The sequence below is a fragment of the Schistocerca piceifrons genome, chromosome 3 (genome assembly GCF_021461385.2).
Source record: "Schistocerca piceifrons isolate TAMUIC-IGC-003096 chromosome 3, iqSchPice1.1, whole genome shotgun sequence".
NCBI lineage: Eukaryota > Metazoa > Arthropoda > Insecta > Orthoptera > Acrididae > Schistocerca > Schistocerca piceifrons.
In genome coordinates, this window is record NC_060140.1 from 620,091,624 (window position 1) to 620,104,159 (window position 12,536).

Genomic DNA, 12,536 nt, shown 5'->3' on the forward strand with positions numbered 1-12,536 from the left:
TGAACCTTTTCCCACCATGTCCAGGAGCGAAGTCATAGGAGTGGTGTGGGTGAGGAGGGAGGGAAGGGGGAAGTTAGGTTAGTGGAGTTGGCCAATTGACTTTTTTGCACCAACATTTCTCGGCATTTCCAGGAAGGGGGATGGGGGTGTGGGGTGAGTGATGTCCTAGGAGGCCAAGGGGGGGGGGGCCAATTTGTCCCAGAAACGGCTCGCCTACGCATTAGAATTTTCCTTCTTTGAAGCATACCATGCCTTTCAAGTCCAGAAAACTACTTAAAGCTATGCTCCTCCATGGGTACTCTGTTCGTGTAGAGGCTCGTCGAACGCTGAATTCTTCAGCTGGTTTCATATACACTCGTCTGATTGATGGTATGACTGACGGAGATATACAATATTATTCAGGGTATGACAACAGTCCATTGGGTTATGAAGAGAGTTGACGCAGCATTAGTGCATAACCACAGCCTTTTCTTAACATTTGATCGAATGAGCTATGTATGAGCTGTGAAGTCATCAACGTCAAACGGTACATACTGCACCTAGTGCTTTACTCTCAACGTCCGCATCATAACCATACTGGCACGTCCTGTAAAAGCGCAGCCAAATGTGTAACTTGCTGCAACGATGTTCATGAGGGAGATTGTCCATCTCCTTGTCCCCACTGCATCAACAGTACTGGAAGCCATGCCACTTCATCCTGCGAATGCCCTGTGTACCTCAATGAGCGAGCCGGTCAGGAGATTCGGGTGAAAGAAAAGGTATCCCCCAATGTTGCTCGCAAGATATTAGCTAGTCGAAAGCCTTACATATCACTATCCTGTAGTTACAGTATCGTTATTGCTACATCACGACCCACGAAAGATATGACCACTCAGACTTGTGACTCCAGTTTAGTGGTAGGGTTGTGAAATCGCCTAATGGTTAGGTGGCGTCCTCACCTCCGCCCACTACAGTTGCTCAAAACACCAAAAAACCATCTCCCATACCAGTGGTGTCACTTGTATGCAATCAGAAGAAGGGAAATTTAAAAATACGTACTCATAAAATGAATTTTTGTGCACCTCAAGTCAGCAAGCGTCTGAGCCCACGTCTGACAAACGCAAAGGTGCTAAGAAGACAAACGTTATTCCCCTTCCCCAGCTCGGAGATCCTGTACAACAGCGACAATATGCGACACCTACTTCTGGCCCACCTCCATTGCACCAGTGTGAATCACGAACCAGTTCTCTACCCTGGAGTCAGCTGACCGACCCAAGCAACATAATGGAACGTCTGAAGAAATAATGGAACAGCATCTTCCATCCTCAGAACCCTGTAGCATTTTTTTTTTCGGTGTCATCAATCTTCTGACTGGTTTGATGCGGCCCGCCACGAACTCCTCTGCTGAGCCAACCTCTTGATCTCAGAGAAGCACTTGCAACCTACGTCCTCAATTATTTGCTGTATGTAAAGTAAAACTCTGTTTTCCTCTCAGTTTTTGCCCTCTTGAGTTCCCTCTAGTACCACGGAAGTCATCCCCTCATGTCTTAACAGATGTCCTATCATCCTGTCCCTTCTCCTTATCAGTGTTTTCCACATATTCCTATCCTCTCCGATTCTGTGCAGAACCTCCTCATTCCTTACCTTATCAGCCCACCTAATTTTCAACATTCGTCTGTAGCACGACATCTCAAGTGCTTCGATTCTCTTCTGTTCCGGTTTCCCCACAGTCCATGTTTCACTACCATACAATGCTGTACTCCAGACGTACGGTCTCAGAAATTTCTTCCTCAAATTAAGGCCTATGTTTCATACTTCACTTAGCCAGGAATGCCCTTTTTGCCATTGCTAGTCTGCTTTTGATGTTCTCCTTGCTCCATCCGTCATTAGTTATTTCACTGCCTAGGTAGCTGAATTCTTTAACTTCATCTATTTCTATGACCATCAGTCCTGATGCTAAGTTTCTCGCTGTTCTTATTTCTGCTGCTTCTCATTACTTTTGTCTGTCTTCGATTTACTCTCAATCCATATTCCGTACTCATTAGATTGTTCATTCCATTCAGCAGATCATGTAATTCTCCTTCACTTTCACTCAGGATAGCAATGTCATCAGCGAATCATATGATTGATACCCTTTCGCCTTGAATTTTAATTCCACTTCTGAACCTTCTTTTATTTCCATCATTGCTTTTTCGATGTACAGATTGAAAAGCAGGGGCAAATACTGCATCCCTGTCTGACACACTTTTTAGTCCAAGCACTTCGTTCTTGGTCGACCACTCTTATTATTCCCTCTTGGCTCTTGTATATATTGTATACTCCCCGTATCACCCTATAGCTTACTCAATGTTTCACAGAATTTCGATCATCTTGCACCATTTTACACTGTCGAATGCTTTTTCCAGGTCGACAAATCTTATGTCTTGATTTTTCTTTAGTCTTGCTTTCATTATCAACCGCAATGTCAGAATTGCTTCTCTAGTGCCTTTATCTTTCCTAAAGCCAAACTGATCGTCATCTAGCACATCCTCAATTTTCTTTTCCATTCTTCTGTATATTATTCTCGTCAGCAACTCGGATTCATGAGCTGTTAAGCTGATTGTGAGATAATTCTCGCACTTGTCAGCTCTTGCAGTCTTCGGAATTGTGTCTATGATATTTTTCCGAAAGTCGGATGCTATGTCGCCAGACTCACACATTCTACATACCAACGTGAATAATCATTTTGTTGCCACTTCCCCCAGTGATTTTAGAAATTCCGATGGAAAGTAATCTATCCCTTCTGCCTTAATTTGATCTTAAGTCCTCCAAATATCGTTTAAATGCTGATTATAATACTGGATCCCCTATCTCTTCGAAATCCTCTCCTGTTTTCTCTTATATCGCGTCATACAAAACTTCCCCGTCATATAGGCTTTCAATGTATTCTTTCCACTTACCCGCTCTCTCCTCTGCATGTAGCAGTGGAATTCCCGTTGCACTCTTAATGTTACCACACTTGCTTTTAATGTTACGAAAGGTTGTTTTGACTTCTGTATGCTGAGTCTGTCCTTCCGACAATTATTACTTTCTCTATTTCTTCACATTTTTCCTGCAGCCATTCCGTCTTGGCTTCCCTGCACTTCCTACACTACTGTCCATAAAAATTGCTACATCAAGAAGAAATGCAGATGATAAACGGGAATTCATTGGACAAACATATTATACTAGAACTGACATGTGATTACATTTTCACGCAATTTGGGTGCATAGATCCTGAGAAATTAGTACCCAGAACAACCACCTCAAGCCGTAACAACGGCCTTGATACGCCTGGGCATTGAGTCAGACAGAGCTTGGATGGCGTGCACAGGTACAGCTGCCCATGCAGCTTCAACACGATACCACAGTTCATCAAGAGTAGTGACTGGCGTATTGTGACGAGCCAGTTGCTTGGCCACCATTGACCAGACGTTTTCAATTGGTGAGAAATCTGGATAATGTGCTGGCCAGGGCAGCAGTCGAACATATTCTGTATGCAGAAAGGGCCGTACAGGACCTGCAACATGCGGTCGTGCATTGTCCTGCTGAAATGTAGAGTTTCGCAGTGATCGAATGAAGAGTAGAGCCACGGGTCGTAACACATCTAAAATGTAACGTCCACTGTTCAAAGTGCCGTCAGTGCGAACAAGAGGTGACCGAGACGTGTAACCAATGGCACCCCATACCATCAAGCCGGGTGATACCTCACCATGGTGATGACGGATACACTCTTCCAATGTGAATTCACCGGGATGACGCTAAACACGGATGCGACCATCATGATGCTGTAAACAGAACATGGATTCATCCGAAAAAATGACGTTTTGCCATTCGTGCACCCAGGTTCGTCGTTGAGTACACCATCGCAGGCGCTCCTGTCTGTGATACAGCGTCAAGGGTAACCGCAGCCATGGTCTCCGAGCTGATAGTCCATGCTGCTGCAAACGTCGTCCAACTGTTCGTGCAGATGGTTGTTGTCTTGCAAACGTCCGCATCTGTTGACTCGGGGATCGAGACGTGGCTGCACGATCCGTTACAGCCATGCGGATAAGATGCCTGTCATCTCGACTGCTAGTGATACGAGGCCGTTGGGATCCAGCACGGCGTTCCGTATTACCCTCCTGAACCCATCAATTCCATATTCTGCTAACAGTCACTGGATCTCGACCGACGCGAGCAGAAATGTCGCGATACGATAAACCGCAATCGCGATAGGCTACAATCCGACCTTTATCAAAGTCGGAAACGTGATGGTACGCATTTCTCCTCCTTACACGAGGTATCACAACAACATTTCACCAGGCAACGCTGGTCATCTGCTGTTTGTTTATGAGAAATCGGTTGGAAACTTTCTTCATGTCAGCACGTTGTAGGTGTCGCCACCGGCGCCAACCTTGTGTGAATGCTCTGAAAAGCTAATCATTTGCATATCACAGCATCTTCTTCCTGTCGGTTAAATTTAGCGTCTGTAGCACGTCATCTTCGTGGTGTAGCAATTTTAATGGCCAGTAGTGTATTTATTTCATTCCTCAACGACTTGTATTTTTATATTCCTGAGTTTCCTCGAACACATTTGTACTTCGTCCTTTCATCAATCAAAGGAAATATTTTTTCTGTTGCCCATGGTTTCTTCACAGTTACTTTCTTTGTGCCTATGTTTTTCTTTCCAGCTTCTGTGGATTCCCCGTTTTAGAGATGTCAACTCCTTTTCAACTGTAGTGCCTACTGAGCTTTTCCTTATTGCTGCATCTATAGCCTTAGAGAACTTCAACCGTATCTCGTCATTTCTGAGTACTTCTGCAACCCACTTCTTTGAGTATTGATTCTTCCTGACTAATGTCAGCCTACTCTTCATCACTACTATATTGTGATCTTAGTCTATATCTGCACCTGGGTAAGCATTACAATCCAGTATCTGATTTCGGAATCTCTAACTGAAATCTTCCCATATCACCCGGTCTTTTTCCAAGTATATCTCCTCCTCTTGTGTTCCTTGAACAGAGTATTCGCTATTACTATCTATAACTTGTTACAGAACTCAATTAGTCTTTCTTCTCCTCATTCCTTATCCCAAACCCATACTCTCCAGTAACCTTTTCTTCTACTCCTTCCCCTGTAACTGCATTCCAGTCTCCCATGACTATTCGATTTTCGTCTCCCTTTACGTACTGTATTCCCCTCTCAACATCCTCATATGCTTTCTCTATCTCTTCATCTTCAGCTTGCGACGTCGGCATATGTACCTGAACTATCGTTGTTGGTGTTGCTTTGCTATCGACTCTGATAAGAACAACCCTATCACTGAACTGTTCACAGTAACACACTCTCTCCCCTACCTTCCTATTCATAACGAATCCTACTCTTGTTGTACCATTTTCTGCCGCAGTTGATATTACACTATACTCCTCTGACCACAAATTCTTGTCTTGTTTCCATTTCACTTCACTGACCCCTACTACACTCCTGGAAATTGAAATAAGAACACCGTGAATTCATTGTCCCAGGAAGGGGAAACTTTATTGACACATTCCTGGGGTCAGATACATCACATGATCACACTGACAGAACCACAGGCACATAGACACAGGCAACAGAGCATGCACAATGTCGGCACTAGTACAGTGTATATCCACCTTTCGCAGCAATGCAGGCTGCTATTCTCCCATGGAGACGATCGTAGAGATGCTGGATGTAGTCCTGTGGAAAGGCTTGCCATGCCATTTCCACCTGGCGCCTCAGTTGGACCAGCGTTCGTGCTGGACGTGCAGACCGCATGAGATGACGCTTCATCCAGTCCCAAACATGCTCAATGGGGGACAGATCCGGAGATCTTGCTGGCCAGGGTAGTTGACTTACACCTTCTAGAGCACGTTGGGTGGCACGGGATACATGCGGACGTGCATTGTCCTGTTGGAACAGCAAGTTCCCTTGCCGGTCTAGGAATGGTAGAACGATGGGTTCGATGACGGTTTGGATGTACCGTGCACTATTCAGTGTCCCCTCGACGATCACCAGCGGTGTACGGCCAGTGTAGGAGATCGCTCCCCACACCATGATGCCGGGTGTTGGCCCTGTGTGCCTCGGTCGTATGCAGTCCTGATTGTGGCGCTCACCTGCACGGCGCCAAACACGCATACGACCATCATTGGCATCAAGGCAGAAGCGACTCTCATCGCTGAAGACGACACGTCTCCATTCGTCCCTCCATTCACGCCTGTCGCGACACCACTGGAGGCGGGCTGCACGATGTTGGGGCGTGAGCGGAAGACGGCCTAACGGTGTGCGGGACCGTAGCCCAGCTTCATGGAGACGGTTGCGAATGGTCCTCGCCGATACCCCAGGAGCAACAGTGTCCCTAATTTGCTGGGAAGTGGCGGTGCGGTCCCCTACGGCACTGCGTAGGATCCTACGGTCTTGGCGTGCATCCGTGCGTCGCTGCGGTCCGGTCCCAGGTCGACGGGCACGTGCACCTTCCGCCGACCACTGGCGACAACATCGATGTACTGTGGAGACCTCACGCCCCACGTGTTGAGCAATTCGGCGGTACGTCCACCCGGCCTCCCGCATGCCCACTATACGCCCTCGCTCAAAGTCCGTCAACTGCACATACGGTTCACGTCCACGCTGTCGCGACATGCTACCAGTGTTAAAGACTGCGATGGAGCTCCGTATGCCATGGCAAACTGGCTGACACTGACGGCGGCGGTGCACAAATGCTGCGCAGCTAGCGCCATTCGACGGCCAACACCGCGGTTCCTGGTGTGTCCGCTGTGCCGTGCGTGTGATCATTGCTTGTACAGCCCTCTCGCAGTGTCCGGAGCAAGTATGGTGGGTCTGACACACCGGTGTCAATGTGTTCTTTTTTCCATTTCCAGCAGTGTATATCTAGATTGAGCCTTTGCATTTCCCTTTTCTGATTTTCTAGTTTCCCTATCACGTTCTAGGTTCTGACCATCCACTATATCTAGATTGAGCCTTTGCATTTCCCTTTTCTGATTTTCTAGTTTCCCTACCACGTTATAGCTTCTGACCATCCACGCCCCGATCCGTAGAACTTTATCCTTTCGTTGATTATATAATAATTTTCTCATCGTCACGTCCCCCTTGGCAGCCCTCTCCCGCAGACCCGAATGTCGGACTATTCCAGAATCTTTTGCCAATGGAGAGATCACCATGACAGTTTTCAATCACAGGCCACATGTCCTGTGGATACATGTTACGTGTCTTTAATGCAGTGGCTTCCATTGCCTTCTGCATCCTCATGCCGTTGATCACTGCTGATTCTTCCTCCGTTAGGGTGACTTCTTATGCCAGAAGTCTTCGGTCGCCAATGCTGATTATTAATCAAAATTTAAGCAGTGGCGGGATTCGAACCCGGGACCAAAAAGTTTTGATTGTAATCAAAGATGCTACGTCATTTTTTTCTTCTTTTCCTGTATCGTTCGTTGAATTTGGTCTGGGCGGACGTAACAGGACATCCGTTGAAGTTGATTGTTGTTTCCTTTACTCAGTTTTTTTTTTTTTATTACAGAGGGCTAGCGCCTCACTGACCGCACACACTGAGCGACCGTGTCGGCAATAATACACAGCCAAAATACGGTACTATCGACCTGCTGAAGTAATTACCCCTTATAAGAGATATATCTGCTGTCATATAATATGACCTCCAATGGTACATTCGTAGTATCAGATCACACAGGGAGGACTTACAGGTGCTATTGCGATCACAATGCCCAGTTGTTTTATGCCGACAAGAAAGGAAATTACGACCAGAAGAGTACTTTAATCTTTTACACTTCACTCCACCACGTTTCAGCCTTCCTTTTGAGAAAGGAAGTCCAGCTCACAGGGGAGTCATGATGCTCATTCAGGACGACATCCATAGCCAAACCACTTCATTGAAGACCCAATTACATGGCGTTACCCTCCGTATTTCTCTCCTCAATTATAACTTTTCACTTTATAATATCTACATCTCCCCATCATCTGATGTCACCAGGGAAAAGATGCTGCAGATTACCGTTCAGCTCCCTCAATCCTTTTTGCTACTCGGCAACTTCAGTGCCCGTCGCCACATTTGGGGCTATCTTGGCAGATATTCTCATCCAACTTACTCTCAGTTCTATTAGTACTGACTCACATTCCTTTCAGGTTCGACAAATACTTCCTCGCACCTAGATTTCTCGTTCTGTAATGCACAGCTTGCCCAGCGTTTAGAGTGGTCTGTCCTTTCAGAAGCATACTCGATCGACCATTTTCCGTGTGTAATTCGTCTGGTAACTGATGTCCCATCTGTATACAAGACCAACTGGCAGCTTTCTAAAGGTAACTGGACTCTCTAATTTTCACTGACAACTTTCGGCGAACATTCCCACAGCAGTGACGATCAGGTAGAGTACCTTACGAATGTTATCCTTACTGCTGCAGTGTGTTCCTTCCCCCGAACATCTTCCCTACCGTGACGTGTCCCATTCCCCTTGTGGAGTGAGGAGTGCCTCTTCTTGAACGCCATCCCAAATGGTTCAAATGGCTCTGGGCACTATGGGACTTAACATCTGAGGTCATCAGTCCCATAGAACTTAGAACTACTTAAACCTAACTAATCTAAGGACATCACACACATCCATGCCCGAGGCAGGATTCGAACCTGCGACCGTAGCGGTCGCGCGGTTCCAAACTGAAGCGCCTAGAACCGCTCGGCCACACCGGCCGGCCGCCATCCCAAGAAGGAGAACTGTATTCGTTACAAAAACTTGCACCCAAAGCGTCATCATGTTATCAGAGATAGCAGGAAAACTGCTTGGATCTTTTTTACTAATTCTTTTAACCGTTTCACTCACTCTTCTGTTGTTTGGGATAACCTACATTGGATTTCTGGAAACAATGTACCTCCAGATTCCTGACCTGACTACAGCGAACGATGCCATTGTCGACCCATATCGATATTTCCAACTCCTTCGGTCGATACTTTGCAGTTATCTCAAGCTTCGGCCATTACCATCCCATCTTTCTACCTCCTACGAGTGGAGGAGGCTCAGGAGATACCTTTCTCCTCTCAGAATTGCAAATGCTACATATCGCTTTTACCGTGATGAAGCTCGAACTTGCTCTCACCTCGCCACGATCCTCCGCTCCAGGACCGGACGATATTCACATTCAGATGTTGCAACACCTATCTCTTGACGGAAAGTACTTTCTTCTTTGTACCTACAATCACGCTTGGACGGACGGTGCGTTTCGCAGACTTTGGTGTGAAGCCACTGTAATCCCCATATGCAAGCCTTGCATGGACAAACATCGTCCGTCCAGTTACCGCCCAATTTCTCTTACCAGCAGTGTCTGCAAGGTGATGGAACTCATGATCAACGGTTGGCTGGAATGCTGGCTTCCTAACAAATACACTCTGTGAGTTTCGTAAGCGCCGTCCTGCAGCTGATTAGCTCGTCACCCTGTTAACCCACAATATGAACAATTTTCTGCTGAAATTCAAGACTGTAAACGTGTTTTTTTTTTTTTTTATTTGAGAAGGTCTAAGATAGCTGCTGGAGGATCAATATCCTCCGTGTCTTAAAAGGTACTTCATGGGGAGCGGATTCTAAAATCCTCCTCCGCTATACCATTCCCTTGTCCGATCAAAAATGGGCTATGGGTGTCTCGATTACTCAACTACACATCCGTCTGTTTTACACATCTCAACACAATCCACCATCGAGGCATTAGTTTGCCCACTGGACGTTTTTACAGTAGCCCGATAGTGAAAGACTACACAAACTACCGCTGTCATACCTGCGTGACGTTCTCTTCAGCAGTTAAGCGTGCGGCGATCCTCTATGTCCTACCATCCATTCCATGCGTGAGTACGATGTAAGCGCGTCCTACCATCCATTCCATGCGTGAGTACGATGTAAGCGCAACTTCTTGGTTGTCTCCGGGAGTTCGCTCTCGTATACTGCTTCGGTAACTTAACCTTACGTTACCTGCCAGCTTTCCGATGGGTGAGAGAACATCACCACCTTGGCTTCGTGCAGAGCTCCACGTTCATCTCGGGCTTAGTTCGCTTCCCAGGAACACAACTCCAGATTCGACCTATCACTATAAGCAAGCAACTTGATGACAGCGTCTTCGTCTACACTAATGGGTCTAAGACCGACCGTGGTGTCGGATCCATCTTTGTCAATGGCAACAAACATTTTAGATACCGGCTTCTAGAACTGTGCCCGATTTTTACTGGAGATCTTTTCACTCTCCATCAGGCCACCCAGTACATCCGAGACAAAGGCTTCTCAATTGTATTTTCTGTTCCGAATCACTTGTAAGTGGGCTGCTTCTGTGTTGGCAGCGCTTTGTAGCGCTTTGCATCGGATCTCTGACTGGGCTTTCTTTGTAAGAGACTCTGTGGCTGGTTGGACTCGTTGTTGGAAGTTAATCGCCATTAGTATTGGGCCGTTGAATGTTAGTCGCCAGCAGTGATGGAAGTACTGTTGGTCAGTTGGAGGTGAACAGCCAGCAGTGATTGATGTTAGATATGAGAAGATAGCATTGATGGATGGAAGAGGTCTGAAGTGTTAGCGAAGGCTAACGATCTGGAAGTATCCGACTGGGAGAGTGAAAATTATTCGTGATTATATATCTTTGTACTGGATGTCAATGACGATTTATATTCGTGTTTGAACTGGATGTGACATTATTAAGGTAAACAATACATTATTTGGCATGCAGCAAAATCTTTCCTTTATTAACCACATGCCTATTAGTAGTTAGTGGCTGTAGCAGTTAGAATCTTTTATTTAGCTGGCAGTATTGACGCTCGCTGTATTGCAGTAGTTCGCGTAATCAAGATTTTTCTGAGGTAGGTGCTTAATGAAATGTATAGGTTATTGTTAAGATTTCTTTTTAGTAAGGGCCATTCTTTCGAATTAATTATTTGAAGTCAGGTTGTAATTTTTTGAGCAGTCAGATTGCGTTGCGCTAGAATATTAAGGGTCAGTGCTGGCATGATAAGAAAAAGTAAAGAGAAAGTAGGCTCAGTATGTTCAGTTTTACTCAACTATTTCAGAATCAAATAACGTAGACGTTTCATCTTCTCAGTCATTCAGCAATTAGTGCCCTCCAGAGCTTCTGTGTGCTTATATACATACCACAACTTAGTATAACGAATCTAACAATCAATATAGTCTGGGTAAATGGCAACACTGAAATCGATTATTTTACAGGTCGGTTTCGGTCACTGTGTGACCGTATTCAGTGCAAACTATTCGAAAATTTTACGCCAATAATATGGGTGTACAAGGCTCCGAAGTTTGCACTGAAGATGGTCACACAGTCGCCGAAATCGATCTGTACAATAAAGGATTTCAGTCTTTACGACCAATGCTGCCATTTATCCAAATTATATTGACAACAATACAGTCGTGGTGTATACGGTTCCAAATGGAATTAGGCATCAAGAACCTAAGAATGCCTCCACTCGCTGACTGACAATGGAGTCAACGTCATGTTCATGTGGGACGCTGGTCACGTCAGAGTGTCGGGAAATGAAGCTGTCGATACTCCTGCCAAGGCTTGAATACGATTACCTAGGCTTTCAGCTTTTCTGGCCCTTCAGATGATCTTTGTGTTTCCGCAGATTGTGTCACTATCATGAACACCAGTTTTCTCTCTATTGGACAAACTCCAGGAATTTAATATCTCCCAACGGCTCAGACACCTTCCTGTCGTCCCTTTTGTTGCGAGGAGATACTTTTAGCTAGGCTGCATATTGGGCACTGCCGTTTCAGTTGTCATCATTTGATCATTTGCTAAGTGGAGACCCCCCCCCCCCCTCCCACCACTGTGTGCTTATTACTACCAACTATTGACAGTGCGCCATTTTCTGTCCCAACACCGATTTTATATCCGTTTACGTTTTAATGTATGTTTTCCATCTGAATTATGAGATATTTTAGCAGATGCAGTACGAGCTAGAGCACGTTTACTTTTTATTCGTCGTAGTAGCATGGCGAAGGAAGTTTAATGATCAACCGCTTCGGCAAACACCTGTAAGGGGAAGTGATCGTTTTCAGCTATTCCTCTACTCCAATCGATTAGGCTGTAAGTAGGTCGACTTTAAATTGAATCGGTAATTGACCATTTCAAATAATAACACGGGTGCTTAGGACCTCAGCTGTTTAGCACCCTAAAGAAACAATAACAACAACAACACATCAAAATATGTATAACTTCACTAAGACAAGTAATATTCCATGTAATAAGTAAATTGTATGCATCCGCTTATTACATTCAGTTCCTATAACTGGACCCGTCGTGTTGCGAAAACGTCTCCTATTATTTCCAGCTTTGTACTGCTTACAGCATACAGCTATCTCGCTCACAAATCTCGCCAAAATAATACAGAATCAGGCCAACTAGAGCGTTCACCAGACCTAACTGGTTGGCGCAAAAGCACGGCTGGAAAGCAAATACTGGCTACATCTTATCATCAGAGAAATCAGTTACTAGTGGTCGACTGACACTGTCCTGGAGAGAACAGAGTGGAC

The 12,536-nt window shown here is 45.6% G+C and overlaps 1 protein-coding gene across 1 annotated transcript in view; it reads right to left on the reverse strand.

Moving 5' to 3' along the window:
• LOC124788900 (juvenile hormone esterase-like) overlaps window positions 1–12,536 on the reverse strand; it is a 151,073-nt gene that overhangs the window by 79,863 nt on the left and 58,674 nt on the right. The gene's annotated exons all lie outside the window — the stretch shown is intronic.